This window comes from Sciurus carolinensis, chromosome 1, assembly GCF_902686445.1.
Source record: "Sciurus carolinensis chromosome 1, mSciCar1.2, whole genome shotgun sequence".
In the NCBI taxonomy this organism is placed as follows: Eukaryota; Metazoa; Chordata; class Mammalia; order Rodentia; family Sciuridae; genus Sciurus; species Sciurus carolinensis.
In genome coordinates, this window is record NC_062213.1 from 197,788,153 (window position 1) to 197,802,412 (window position 14,260).

Sequence of the window (14,260 nt, forward strand, 5' to 3'; positions counted from 1 at the left end):
TTTTAAAAAATTATTCTAGAATTAACTCTCCCTTTTAATTGATTTTTATGGACACTATCTTATTCTATTAGAATAATAGATTCATATCCTTCTATGAAAAGTAAGATGGAGCCAAACTTGATGGCAAACACCTGTAATCCCAGCTACTTAGAAGCTAAGGCAGAAGATTACAAGTTCAAGGCCAGCCTCAGCAACTTAAGACCCTATCTCAAAACAAAAAATAAAAAGCTGGGGATGTAACTCAGTGGTAGAGCACCCTGGGTTCAATCCTCAATATTGCACACACACACAAAGACCAAAAGAAATAAAGAGTAATATGGAGATGTAGTGTGTTGTAGAACAGCAAAAGTATGTTTTTTAGTGGTTGCTTATAAAGAAGTTCATTGAGGGTAGGTGGAAGGGGACAGTGGGGACAGCGGATGAAGGGACAGCTTAGAAAGTTTCCATCATTGCTGCTATAATAGTATTACTTCGTTTTCAAAAACCAGTGCCTGTACATTGCCTATAAGATTTTCAAAGCTCTCCTTAATTTGGTCTATGCCTTAGTTTACTACCTCATCTCCCAGATTTTCCCAAGAGATCTCCTTTTCTTTTTTTTCCTTTTTTTTTTTTTTTTATTGTAAACAAATGGGATACATGTTGTTTCTCTATTTGTACATGGCGTAAAGGCATACCATTTGTGTAATCATAAATTTACATAGGGTAATGTTGTTTGATTCATTCTGTTATTTTTTTCCCTTCCCCCCCACCCCTCCCACCCCTCTTTTCCCTCTATACAGTCCTTCCTTCCTCCATTCTTGCCCCCCTCCCTAACCCTAACTCTAACCCTAACACTAACCCCTCCCACCCCCCATTATGTGTCCTCATCCACTTATTAGCGATATCATTCTTCCTTTGGTTTTTTGAGATTGGCTTATCTCACTTAGCATGATATTCTCCAGTTTCATCCATTTGCCTGCAAATGCCATAATTTTATCATTCTTTATGGCTGAGTAATATTCCATTGTATATATATACCACATTTTCTTTATCCATTCATCAATTGAAGGACATCTAGGTTGGTTCCACAATCTGGCTATTGTGAACTGAGCAGCTATGAACATTGATGTGGCTATGTCTCTGTAATATGTTGATTTTAAGTCCTTTGGGTATAGGCCAAGGAGTGGGATAGCTGGGTCAAATGGTGGTTCCATTCCAAGTTTTCTAAGGAGTCTCCATACTGCTTTCCAGAGTGGCTGCACTAATTTGCAGCCCCACCAGCAATGTATGAGTGTACCTTTCTCCCCACATCCTCGCCAACACCTGTTGTTGCTTGTATTCTTGATAATCGCCATTCTAATTGGGGTGAGATGGAATCTTAGGGTGGATTTGATTTGTATTTCTCTTATTACTAGAGATGTTGAACATTTTTCCATATGTTTGTTGATTGCTTGTAGATCTTCTTCTGTGAAGTGTCTGTTCATTTCCTTAGCCCATTTGTCGATTGGATTACTTGCATTCTTGGTGTAGAGTTTTTTGAGTTCTTTATAGATTCTGGAGATTAGCGCTCTATCTGAAGTATGATTGGCAAAGATTTTCTCCCACTCTGTAGGCTCTTTCTTCGCATTGCTGATAGTTTCCTTTGCTGAGAGAAAGCTTTTTAGTTTGAATCTATCCCAGTTATTAATTCTTGCTTTTATTTCTTGTGCTATTGGAGTCCTGTTGAGGAAGTCTGGTCCTAAGCCGACATGTTGAAGCTCTGGACCTACTTTTTCTTTTATAAGATGCAAGGTCTCTGGTCTGATTCCAAGATCCTTAATCCATTTTGAGTTTAGTTTCGTGCATGGTGAGAGATATGGGTTTAGTTTCATTCTGTTGCATATGGATTTCCAATTCTCCCAGCACCATTTGTTGAAGAGGCTATCTTTTCTCCATTGCATATTTTTGGCCCCTTTGTCTAGTATGAGAAAATTGTATTTATCTGGGTTTGTGTCCGTGTCCTCTATTCTGTACCATTGATCCACCTTTCTATTTTGGTACCAATACCATGCCGTTTTTGTTACTATTGCTTTGTAGTAGAGTTGAAGATCTGGTATTGAGATACCCCCTGCTTCACTCTTTCTGCCAAGGATTGCTTTAGCTATTCTGGGTTTTTTATTCTTCCAGATGAATTTCATAATTTCTTGCTCTATTTCTGTAAGGTACATCATTGGGATTTTAATTGGAATTGCATTAAATCTGTATAGCACTTTTGGTAGTATGGCCATTTTGACAATATTAATTCTTCCTATCCAAGAACATGGGAGATCTTTCCATCTTCTAAGGTTTTCTTTAATTTCTTTCTTTATAGTGTTCTGTAGTTCTCATTGTAGAGGTCTTTCACCTCTTTTGTGAGATTGATTCCCAAGTATTTTATTTTTTTTTCGAAGCTATTGTGAATGGGGTAGTTTTCCTAACTTCTCTTTCTGAAGATTCATCGCTTATGTATAAAAATGCCTTAGATTTATGTGCATTGATCTTATATCCCACTACTTTACTGAATTCACTAATGAGATCTAAAAGTTTTCTGGTGGAATTTCCTGGTTCCTCTAAGTATACAATCATATCATCAGCAAATAGGGATAGTTTGAGTTCTTCTTTTCCTATTTGTATCCCTTTAATTTCTTTGGTCTGTCTAATTGCTCTGGCTAGAGTTTCAAGGACGATATTAAAAAGAAGTGGTCCCAAAGGACTTAAAATCAGCATACTACAGAGATACAGCCACATCAATGTTCATTGCTGCTCAATTCACCATAGCCAGATTGTGGAACCAACCTAGATGCCCTTCAGTTGATGAATGGATAAAGAAACTGTGGCATATTTATACAATGGAATATTACTCCGCAATGAAGAATGATAAAATTATGGCATTTGTAGGCAAATGGTCGAAATTGGAGAATATCATGCTAAGTGAGATAAGCCAATCTCAAAAAACTAAAGGACGAATGATCTTGCTGATAAGCGGATGAGGACATATAATGGGGGGTGGGAGGGGCTAGCATTAGGTTTAGGGTTAGGTTTAGAGTTAGGCTAAGGAAAGCGGCAAGAATGAAGGAAAGAAGGACTGTGTAGAGGGAAAAGAGGGGTGGGGGGAGGGGAAAAATAAAATAAACATCATTACCCTATGTAAATGTAAAAAAAAAAAAAAAAAAAAGAAGTGGTGAAAGAGGGCATCCCTGCCTTGTTCCAGTTTTTAGGGGGAATGCTTTCAGTTTTTCACCATTTAGAATGATATTAGCCATGGGCTTAGCATAGATGGCCTTTACAATGTTAAGGAATATTCCCACTAGGGATTTTTTCTAGTGTTTTGAGCATGAAGGGATGCTGTATTTTATCAAATGCTTTCTCTGCATCTATTGAAATAATCATGTGATTCTTGACTTTAAGTCTATTGATATGGTGAATTACATTTATTGATTTCCTGATGTTGAACCAACCTTGCATCCCCTGGGATGAAACCCACTTGATCATGGTGCACTATCTTTTGAACATGTTTTTGTATGCGATTTGCTAAAATTTTGTTGAGAATTTTTGTGTCGACGTTCATTAAGGATATTGGTCTGAAATTTTCTTTCCTCGATGTGTCTCTGTCTGGTTTAGGTATCAGGGTAATATTGGCTTCATAGAATGAGTTTGGGAGGGTTCCCTCCTCTTCTATTTTATGGAATACTTTGAGAAGTATTGGAATGAGCTCTTCTTTAAAGATTTTGTAGAACTCGGCTGAGAACCCATCTGGTCCTGGACTTTTCTTTGTTGGTAGGCTTTTGATGACTTCTTCTATTTCATTACTTGAAATTGGTCTATTTAAATTGTGTATGTCCTCCTCGTTCAGTTTAGGCAATTCATATGTCTCTAGAAACCTGTTGATGTCTTCGAAATTTTCTATTTTGTTGGAGTATAGATTTTCAAAATAGCTTCTAATTATGTTTTGTATTTCAGTCGTGTCTGTTGTGATATTTCCTTGTTCATTCCGAATTTTAGTGATTTGGGTTTTCTCTCGTCTTCTCTTTGTTAGTGTGGCTAAAGGTTTATCAATTTTGTTTATTTTTTCGAAGAACCAACTATTTATTTTGTCAATTTTTTGTATTGTTTCTTTTGTTTCAGTTTCATTGATTTCAGCTCTAACTTTAACAATCTCCTGTCTTCTACTACTTTTGGTGTTGGTCTGTTCTTCTTTTTCTAGGGCTTTGAGCTGTAGTGTTAGGTCGTTTATTTTTTGAGTTTTACTTCTTTTATTAAATGCGCTCCATGAAATAAATTTTCCTCTAAGTACTGCTTTCATAGCGTCCCAGAGATTTTGATATGATGTTTCTTTGTTCTCATTTCCTCTAAGAATTTTTTAATTTCCTTCCTAATATCTTCTGTTATCCATTCATCATATAATAGCATATTGTTTAATCTCCAGTTGTTGGAGTAGTTTCTGTTTTTTACTCTTTCATTTATTTCTAACTTCAATCCATTATGATCTGATAGAATACAAGGTAGTGTCTCTATCTTCTTGTATTTGCTGACATTAGCTTTGTGGCATAATATATGGTCTATTTTAGAGAAGGATCCATGTGCTGCTGAGAAGAAAGTGTATTCGCTCTTGGTTGGATGGTATATTCTATAAATGTCTGTTAAGTCTAAATTATTGATTGTGTTATTGAGATCTATGGTTTCTTTGTTCAATTTTTGTTTGGAAGATCTGTCCAGTGGTGAGAGAGGCGTGTTAAAATCACCTAGTATTATTGTGTTATGGTCTATTTGGTTTCTAAAATTGAGAAGGATTTGTTTAACATACATGGATGAGCCACTGTTTGGGGCATAGATGTTTATGATTGTTATATCTTGCTGATTTATGCTTCCCTTAAGCAGTATGAAATGTCCTTCTTTATCCTTTCTGACTAACATTGGCTTGAAGTCCACATTATCTGAAATGAGGATGGATACTCCAGGTTTTTTGCTGTGTCCGTGTGCATGGTATGTTTTTCCCCATCCTTTCACCTTTAGTCTATGGGTATCTCTTTCTATGAGGTGAGTCTCTTGCAGGCAACATATTATTGGATCTTTCTTTTTAATCTAATCTGCCAGTCTATGTCTTTTGATTGATGAATTCAGGCCATTAACATTCAGGGTTATTATTGAGATATGATTTGTATTCCTGGTCATGTGGTTCATATTTAAAATCTTATTTATTTATTTATTTATTTATTGACACATCTTGGTTCCTCCTTTATTTGACAGTTCCTTTAGGATAATACCTCCCTTTGCTGATTTGCTTCTTTGTTTTTTATCTCTTCCTCATGAAATATTTTGCTGAGAATGTTCTGTGATGCTGGCTTTCTTTTTGTAAATTCTTTTAGCTTTTGTTTATCATGGAATGATTTTATTTCATTGTCAAATTTGAAGGTAAGTTTTGCTGGGTATAAGATTCTTGGTTGGCATCCATTTTCTTTCAGAGCTTGAAAAATGTTGTTCCAGGCCCTTCTAGCTTTTAGGGTCTGGATTGAAAAATCTGCTGATATCCGTATTGGCTCCCCCCTGAATGTAATTTGGTTCTTTTCTCTCACAGCCTTTAAAATTCTGTCTTTATTTTGTATGTTAGGTATTTTCATTATAATGTGCCTTGTTGTGGGTCTGTTGTAATTTTGTGTATTTGGAGTCCTATAAGCCTCTTGGACTTGATTTTCCATTTCATTCTTCAGATTTGGGGAAATTTTCTGACATTATTTCATTGAACAGATTGTTCATTCCTTTGGTCTGTTTCTCTAAGCCTTCCTCAATCCCAATAATTCTCAAATTTGGCCTTTTCATGATATCCCATAGTTCTTGCAGATTCTGTTCATGATTTCTTACCATCTTCTCTGTTTGTTCAACTTTGTTTTCGAGGTTAAATATTTTGTCTTCAATATCTGAAGTTGTCTTCCAGGTGTTCTATCCTATTGGTTATGCTTTCTATGGAGTTCTTAATTTGGTTTATTGTTTCCTTCATTTCAAGGATTTCTGTTTGTTTTTTTTCAATATCTCTAACTCTTTATTGAAATGATCTTTTGCTTCCTGAATTTGCTCTGTTAACTGTCGATTGGTGCGATCATTCAATGCCTGCATTTGCTCTTTCATCTCATCATTCAATGCCTGCATTTGCTCTTTCATCTCATCGTTTGCTTCTCTGATCATTTTAATTATGTACATTCTGAACTCCCTTTCTGTCATTTCTTCTGCCATGCTGTCGTTGGATTTTATTGATGTAACATCTAGATTTGTTTGGGGCATTTTCTTCCCTTGTTTTCTCATATTGTTCAGGAATCAGTGGGTCAATAAGATATTGCAGATTTCCTCTATTGACTTAAAATGTCCCTGAAGATTGCTAGTATATCCTCTCTTATCCTTCAGTAGCCTGAAATCTTGGAGGAAGTTGATAATGCGGAGCTCCATGAAGAAGCTGCCTCTCTAGGGGTGGTGACCCTCAGGTGGGGTATATTCCCTGCTAGTGGGCAGAGGTGCCTCCACTTGTTGAGCAATGGTCATCCAATGGGGAACTAGGCTGCGGGCTGAGGCAAGGTCTGTTTGTACCTGTGTCTCTGGTTTTACCATCCCTGTGGGAAAACCTCACCCGGCAGGGAAGACTCACCCGGTGGGGACGTCTCGCTGGTCAGTTCCCCTCCTAGAGGTTCCCCTCAATCTACAACTACCGTCTGGGCTGGGCTGTCTTCCTCTGCAATGTTCCCAGGGGCCCGGACCTACCTCCTGGGCCTGGGAGCCTCACCCTTCGCAGGTGAGTCTCCTTAAGCTGCCTCTCCCAGAGAATCTGCCCGCAGTACTGGAAAATTCGCTCCACCCCTAGGCGTGTCTCTGTGCGGCTCTTCTACCAAGAAGCCAGTCCTGGGACCCTGCTCTGCACCTAATCGCCTGGCTATGCGGCCCCTCCTCTGAGCTGCCACCTGGAGCCTCGTACAATAGCTCCGAGACCCAGAGACCCGCCACACACCTCCTCCTCCGGACAGCCGCCTGGTTTCCGATGCAGTCACTAGGAGTCCAAGCAACTCACTTCGCGTCTCCTCCTCCCGCCAACCGCCCGTAGCCCTAGGCAGTCATTCCAAGTCCAAGTGACCCGCCCTGTTCCTCCTCCTCCTCCTCCTCGGGGTAGCCCCCCGGGTGTTCAGGAGTGGTGACTCCGAGACTAAGGGACCCACCGCGCTCCTCCTCCAGGCAGGCCACCGGTGTTCAGGAGCAGTTGTTTTTAGTCCAATCAACTCACCACTCGCCTCCTCCTCTGGCAACCGCCTGTAGCTCCGATGCAGTCACTCCCAGGCCAAACGACCCACCGCGCTCCTCCTCTTCCTCCGGGCACCCTCCCGGTGTTCAGGAGCGCTCGCTCTGAGTTCAAACAGCTCGCCACGCAGCTCCTCCTCAGGCAGCCACCCGTAGCCCCAGTGGTTGCTCCGAGTCCAAGCGCTGTGCTGAGCCGCCTCCTCTACGATGATCCCGTGTTTACCGCTTCAGTGGGGGGAGGGGCGTCTCACCGAGCAACTCTACTTCACAAAGTTCCCTGCGTTCCGGGGCTACGGCCCCATCCGGGACGCCTCCCCAATGGGAGAGACTCCCTCGGCGGCTTTGAGTTGGTCCCAAGTCTCTCACTATCTCTTCTTTTGAATCTTGCGTCCTGGAGCAGCGTGAAATGCAGCCACCCTCTAGGCCGCCATCTTGAAAACCCCCCTTTTTTTTCCTTTTCCTGATTGAACTCAGGGGCGCTTGACCACAGAGTCACATCCCCAGCCCTATTTTGTATTTTATTTAGAGACAGAGTCTCACTGAGTTGCTTAGTGCCTCGCTTTTGATGAGTCTGGCATTGAACTCGAGATCCTCCTGCCTCAGACTCCCGAGATGCAGGGATTACAGGTGTGTGCCACCATGCCCAGCAAGATCTCCTCAACAAGCTGCCACTTAACCTTTGCTGTACTTGATTCTTCTTCTAGAGTCTTCCCAACCCCTTGACTGAATCCTGCCTCTCCTTGAAGACTAAGTTCTAACACCTTCATGAAACATTTTCTCAACTTTCCAGCCCCCAGAACAACTCTTTCTATTCTGAGCTAACATAGGTATTATTGTCTGTAATATTAATTTAATTTAATTATTTGATAGTTTGTATGGATTGTCTTTTTTTTTTTTTTTTTAAGAAAACTACATTTTGAACTCTTGATGAAGGACCATGTTTTGGTTATCCACGTAACATAAAAAGTTATTCCAAAACTTAGCAGGTTAATACAATGTTTCTTAACTCCCAGAATTCATGAGGGTCAGGAATTTGGGCTTATCTGGGAAGTTCAGGCTCAGGGTGTCAAATGAGGTTGCTGTCCGTCTGTCAGCCAGGACTGTGGTCACCAGAAGATGTGTCTAGGGCTGGGGGAACTGCTTCTAAGCTCTCTCAAGAAATTGTCAACAAGTCCTCGGGTTCTTACTACGTGTACTCCACAGAGTTAGTTGCTCATAACTTTGTCAGCTGACTTCCCACAGAATGAATGACCTGAGAGAGAGACACCAGGACGGAAGCCAAAATACCTTCTACAATCTAATCTCAGAAGTGAGCTCATACCTTCTGTTTCTTGTTCACTCAAGGACTGACCAGGGGTATAACTACCAAGAGGGCAAGATCATTGGGATCCGTCTTCAACTGACTGTCCCAGATCGTATGCTGTTCTCGTATCCAGAGGCATTCAGTAAATAATTATAACTAATTTTAATTGGATCTAAGTAGGTCAGAGGAGCAGGGCAGACTGCTGCTTGCTTCCTGTTCTCTCAGGAGCTGTTTTCAGTTGTGCAGTTGTACCCCACCTAGAGCTGCAGCACTCAAAGCAGTAATCCCAGACCTCTGGGAGCAGGGTGCTCATGACACCTGTTCAGGAACTCTCTGGACTTGAGCCTGGCGATTTGTTTTCAACTGTGAGTGTGTGACAGTGCCGGACACTGTGATTACAAGAACAGGTCAATGCCACTCCTTTGATTTATGCCCAATCAATAGCAATTTACCCATCACTGCCTTTTCACTGTTAGTGCCAATGCCAGCACAGTTCAGAAGGCGAGTATTGTTATTACTGTTATTACATAAAAATAGTTTGAGCCGGGTGTGGTGGCACATACCTGTAATCCCAGCTACTCAGGAGCCCAGTGGGTCTGTCTGTCTATCTCTCTCTTTCTCTCTCTCTCTCTCTCTCTCTCTTTCTTTCTCTCGGGGGGTGTGGGGGTTACTAGGGATTGAACCCAGGGTTACTCAACCATTGAGGCACATCTCTAGCTCTTTTTATTTTTATTTTGAAACAGGGTCTCACTTATTTGCTTAGGGCCTCCCTAAGTTGTTGAGACTGGCCTTGAAACTTCAGTCCTCCTGCCTCAGCCTCCTGAGTTGCCGAGACTGAGGCGTGTGCCACCATGCCTGGCGAGATCCTGTCTCAAAAAAGAAGAAAAAGTAAATCACAGAAGAACCCATATTAAGTTCAGCATTTATCACTGAAAGAGTGTGACTTAATTTACAGGTAATTGAAGTAAAAGGGATAAAATTTCTGAAGACTATTTTTTGAAACAAGTAGTTTTAGAACTCTTAAGAAGTTGAATGAATCTGGGTATATTAGCCTCATGTTACTGTAATGAAATACTGGAGGCACTTAAATTTTAAAAGACTTATTTTGCACATGGTTCTAGAGGTTCCAGTTCAAGATCTGGAGGCCCAAGTGTTCAGGCTTCTGGCAAGACTGGCACATCTTGACAGGAGTGCATGGTGGAGAAGCTGCTTACATCCTGAGCCAGGAAGCAAGAAACAGACAGACTGGGGTTCCTCAGTCCTCTTCAAGGGCATGCCGCCAGTCACCTAAGGGCCTCCTATTTGGTCCACAGCAACTCCCAAAGAGCTACCCTGTTTTAGCAGGTTGGTCCAGTCTAACACATGACCTCTGGGGGACACCGTCCATGTTCAGACTGCAACACTGGGTGAAATAGAAACCACATTAGAAAATATTCCATTGTGAATGATTACTTCAGCAACAGCTTGGCTTTCTTATGAAAAGGGAAAAGAATATTTTTTAGTTAACTAGCTTTTGCCGATGGCATTGCCACAAAGCGGAGGCACTTGTTTGAAGGGGCAGCGCAAAGAAATAACTCATTGAGGAAGCCTACAGAACTTCAGAAGTTAGTGAATTTGTATTCTTTAAAACATTTTTCAGTCTCCATTTGAAATCCAAGAAAAGATACCATAAATATATATTTTTTAGTCTGTGTCTATAATCATCTCCTTTGATCCGTCATTGTTCTCTTTCCTGTGTCTCTGCGTACTGTCTTTGACTAGCCAACTGGCAAGTGGAGGGGACCATTATAGGCGAAAGGGCAGTTTCGCTTACTTAAGTTGTTGTCTTCTGTTTGGTGGTACCAGGGGTTGAACCCAGGGCTTCATACGTGCTAGGCAAGTGCTCGGCAAGTGCTCTACCACTGAGTCATATCCCAGCCCTTTTGTATTTTTGTTTTATTTTGGGACAGGGTCTCCTTCAGTTGCCCAGGCTGGCCTTGAACTTAGGATCCTCCTGAGTAGCCAGGATTACAGGTGTATGGCACCATGTAGGAGATGACAGTTTTCAGAATAGGTTGAGAACAAAGAATTCCTTTGACTTCTTTCCTTATCTCCTTCTTCTTTCTATTTTGTTTTCCTCCTTGATCTCAGTTTCCATTCCTATTTCTAATTCATATTGAACTCAAGATCTGCATTTCTAATTCTTTGCTTTTGTTACCATAGAGATACTAGATGTTTCATATTCAGTTAGCTAAAAGTGGAACTCAGTAATTCCCCCCAAATTTTCTCCTTACCTAATTTAGTTCATGTCATTATCATTTTCTTAGTTACACACACTTGAAATCTCGGCTTCATCCTCAGTTCCTCTCCTTCCCTCTACTTAACATGATTCAAATCCTGTTAATTCTGTCTTATCTTCCTCATACCTGTCCTTTTTTCCTGTCATCCTAATCCACAAACTAATCATTGCATCTTTAAGTCATCACCGTACAGTTTTCCTTTTCTTTTTCTTTTTTTTTGTGGTGCTAGGAATCAAACTCAAGACTTTGCACATGTTAGGCAAGTGCCCTACCACTGAGCTGCACACCTAGCCCACGATACACTTTTTTTAAAAACCAAAATCTACCACTGTGCTATATCCTCTGTCCCTTTTAAAATTTTTATTTTGAGACAGGGTCTCGCTAAATTGTTGGGGCTGACCTTGAACTTGTAATCCTTCTGCTTCAACCATTGGGATTACAGGTGTGCGCCACCATGCCCAGCTCACCCTACACTTTTTTTTCCCACAGTACACTTTTAATGGTCTTGCTTTTCTTCTCTCTTCATCTGAATCAAGACCAGATACTAGTGTCTAAAATTGGGGATAATGTCACCTCCTATGGAAATGGGTGAGGTCATTTATTTTATTTTACTTTTTTGTCTTGACTACAAAGCAGGATAGGCATTTACTTAGGAAGGGCCAGAGATGCTGATGTCCTACAGTGATTGGAAGGATCTACACACAGTTAATTGCTGCACACAGAGAATCATTCTGTTTGGAATGACAGGAGCCCCATTCTGGAGACACAGCAAATCTGGAACATAGAACTGCCTTTCATTCCTCTGTCAAAAAAGCTCCCGCCCTTCTGCGCTGCATGTAGACATTTCCACTCCGCCTGACTTTCAAGGCCCCAGGTGGCCTTTTCAGCCAGGTTACAGCCACCAGAGCTTCCTCATAATGTCTCGAACTTCCCTACTGTGTGGCTTAGCTTGGAAGCCCTGGTTTCATTCTCTGACTTCCTCTGTCCTGTTCCTTTTTCATTCCTAGACTTGTTTACCCTTGTTAATTGACTGAAAGCGTCCTGTCCTCTAAAATTCATCTGGAAGATGAGCCATGTCACATTCTTCACAAATTGCTCTCAAATTCCCTATCAGGAGATTAAGCTCTTTTCCTCCTCTGCTGTTCTCCCCGGGTACGTTGTTCGTACCTTCCTCATGTTTATTACATTTGTCTCTACCATTGTCTGTATAAGAGATGCATCAGAAGAAGAAAGAACTTTGGACTTGGGAATCAAATTCCTTGACCCCCCTGACCCACAGTTTCTTCATCTGTAAAATGTACATGGCATTTTACTGATGTGTAGAGTTGCTGAAAAATGTATTTGAGGAACTACTTAAGAAAATATGTTTTAAGTTATAAAATGGTGGGGAAACGATGATGTCTCCTCCACGAGGTTGTCTTCTGCTTTAGGACAGGCAGGCTTCTTGTCTTAGACATCCTTGTACCTTTTCATAGCACCTGGTTTATACTTGATACCTGATAAATTTGATATCAATAAATTTTAAAAGCTTTGTGGATTTAAGCACAACAAAATTGTGCAGTACAGAGTTTTTCCTATATAAAAGTCTGAGACCAAAAGGGCAGGTGAAGTGATAAGGCCAGTCCCCCTAGCTGTTTGGTGAGTATTTGGTGAGTGTGTTCATGGCAGCCTTGATTAATGTGGGATATCCTTTTCAGTTTCGTTTGCACCAGGGATTGAACCCAGGGGTACAACATTATCCAGCTAAATCCCCAGCCCTTTTTATTTTTTATTTTGAGACAGGGTCTTGCTAAGTTGCTGAGGCTAGCCTCGAACTCGCAAACTTCCTTCAGCAACCTCCCAAATATTTGTTGTTGCAGACTTGTACCACTGCACTTGGTTGGAACCTTTTCATGTTGATATAAAGGTTTATTGAGTTTCCAACATTATGCTTTGGAAAAATGTTAGTGTTTAGGCTTCCAGTAAGGTCAGGTAGTTCCACATCCTGACAGTTCTGCTTTGGCAGGAGCCAGCAGGCCCAGGCTGGATAACCACCCTTGCCTGTTCCAGAGTTATGTAATTACAGACCTTATCAAATATGTTCTGGCTTGTTGGTGTGAGAAACAGAACAGCACAGTCTCTGTAAGCATGGGATAAGTGCCTGAGGGCCTTTCCCTGGAGACAGGTGGGGAAACAAAGGAGAATTTAACATCTGAAAGTGCAAAAGTTAGAATGTTCAGGTCACTCAGGAAGAGCCTAGTGAATGTACCTTGCAGCATGGGAAATATGCAACTACTGAAGAATCTTGCACTTGATGATTATAATACACTACAAAAATATTCAGAATGGTGAAGAACTGTTTGCTTGCCGTGTTTAATCGTGACTGTCTGACTTGTTTTTGAATAGGGACTATGAGATGGTACCTGCACATGGAGCAGTCAAACCCGTTTTAGAAAATTTGAAGAGATTTAATGTGGAACAAACAGTCTTAATATTTCTTGGCACAGTATTCGTACTGTATTGAACAGCACATTCCAGCAGTCTAGATGTTCTGAAAGGAAGACCTTTTCTTTGAGCGGAGAACTTGAGTGAAAGGGAAATGACTGCTTGAGCACGGGTAATTGCTCAAATTCTTAGTTTCTCCTCAGAGGCCCAGTTGAACCTGTTGGGTGTTCCCATGAAGTCAACATGTAGGCATCTGAGGTAAAAAGAGGCAGTAAGCAAAGTTTAGCAGGATGCTTAAAATAGTTGAGTGTATTATTGATTGCTATTTTCTCATTCCATTATATCTGAGTTCTAAACATAGCTACCTAAATTCCCTACCTTTTTTCTCCAGCTCCAATGATAATTGACTGCTGATCATTGAAAATCCAGTTGTGTGTGAAACTTGCCAGTTCAGATCCCATTGACTATGCATACTTTGGGCTGTTCCTTCCTCTTCCAGAAACCTTTGTTTGCTCAAAGAGAAGCAGGAAAATGCCTATTGCCCTATTTTAGTGTAGGATTAAAATACATATAGTAAGGACCTCCTGGGACCCTGCTGTAGGCTGGGTTCTCAATCCAAATAGAGAAGAAGAATGCTATCTCTTTGAAAAATAAAGATACTGTGCTTTTTGCTACATGAAGGAAGCAGATACTGAGTTTTATCTGTGAGGAATGGGGAAACATAAACTAGCCCTTGACTCTGTGTATACGTTTGTGGGTTTTTAGTTTTTGTTTTGTTTTCCAGTACTAGATTTTGAACCCAGAGTCACTCTAGTACTGAGCTACATCCCAAGGCTTTTTATCTTTTATTTTTGAGACAGGGTCTCTCTAAGTTGCCCAGGTTGGCATCAAACTTGTAATCTTCCTGCCTCAGCCTTCCAAGTAGCTGGGATTACAGTAATGTGCCACCATGCCCAGCACTCTTGACTCTTTTTTAATTATG

General features: G+C 40.9%; 1 protein-coding gene across 1 annotated transcript in view; it reads left to right on the plus strand.

Annotated features, from left to right (window-relative positions):
- Fbxo42 (F-box protein 42) overlaps positions 1–14,260 on the plus strand; it is a 106,573-nt gene that overhangs the window by 45,044 nt on the left and 47,269 nt on the right. The window lies entirely within an intron of this gene.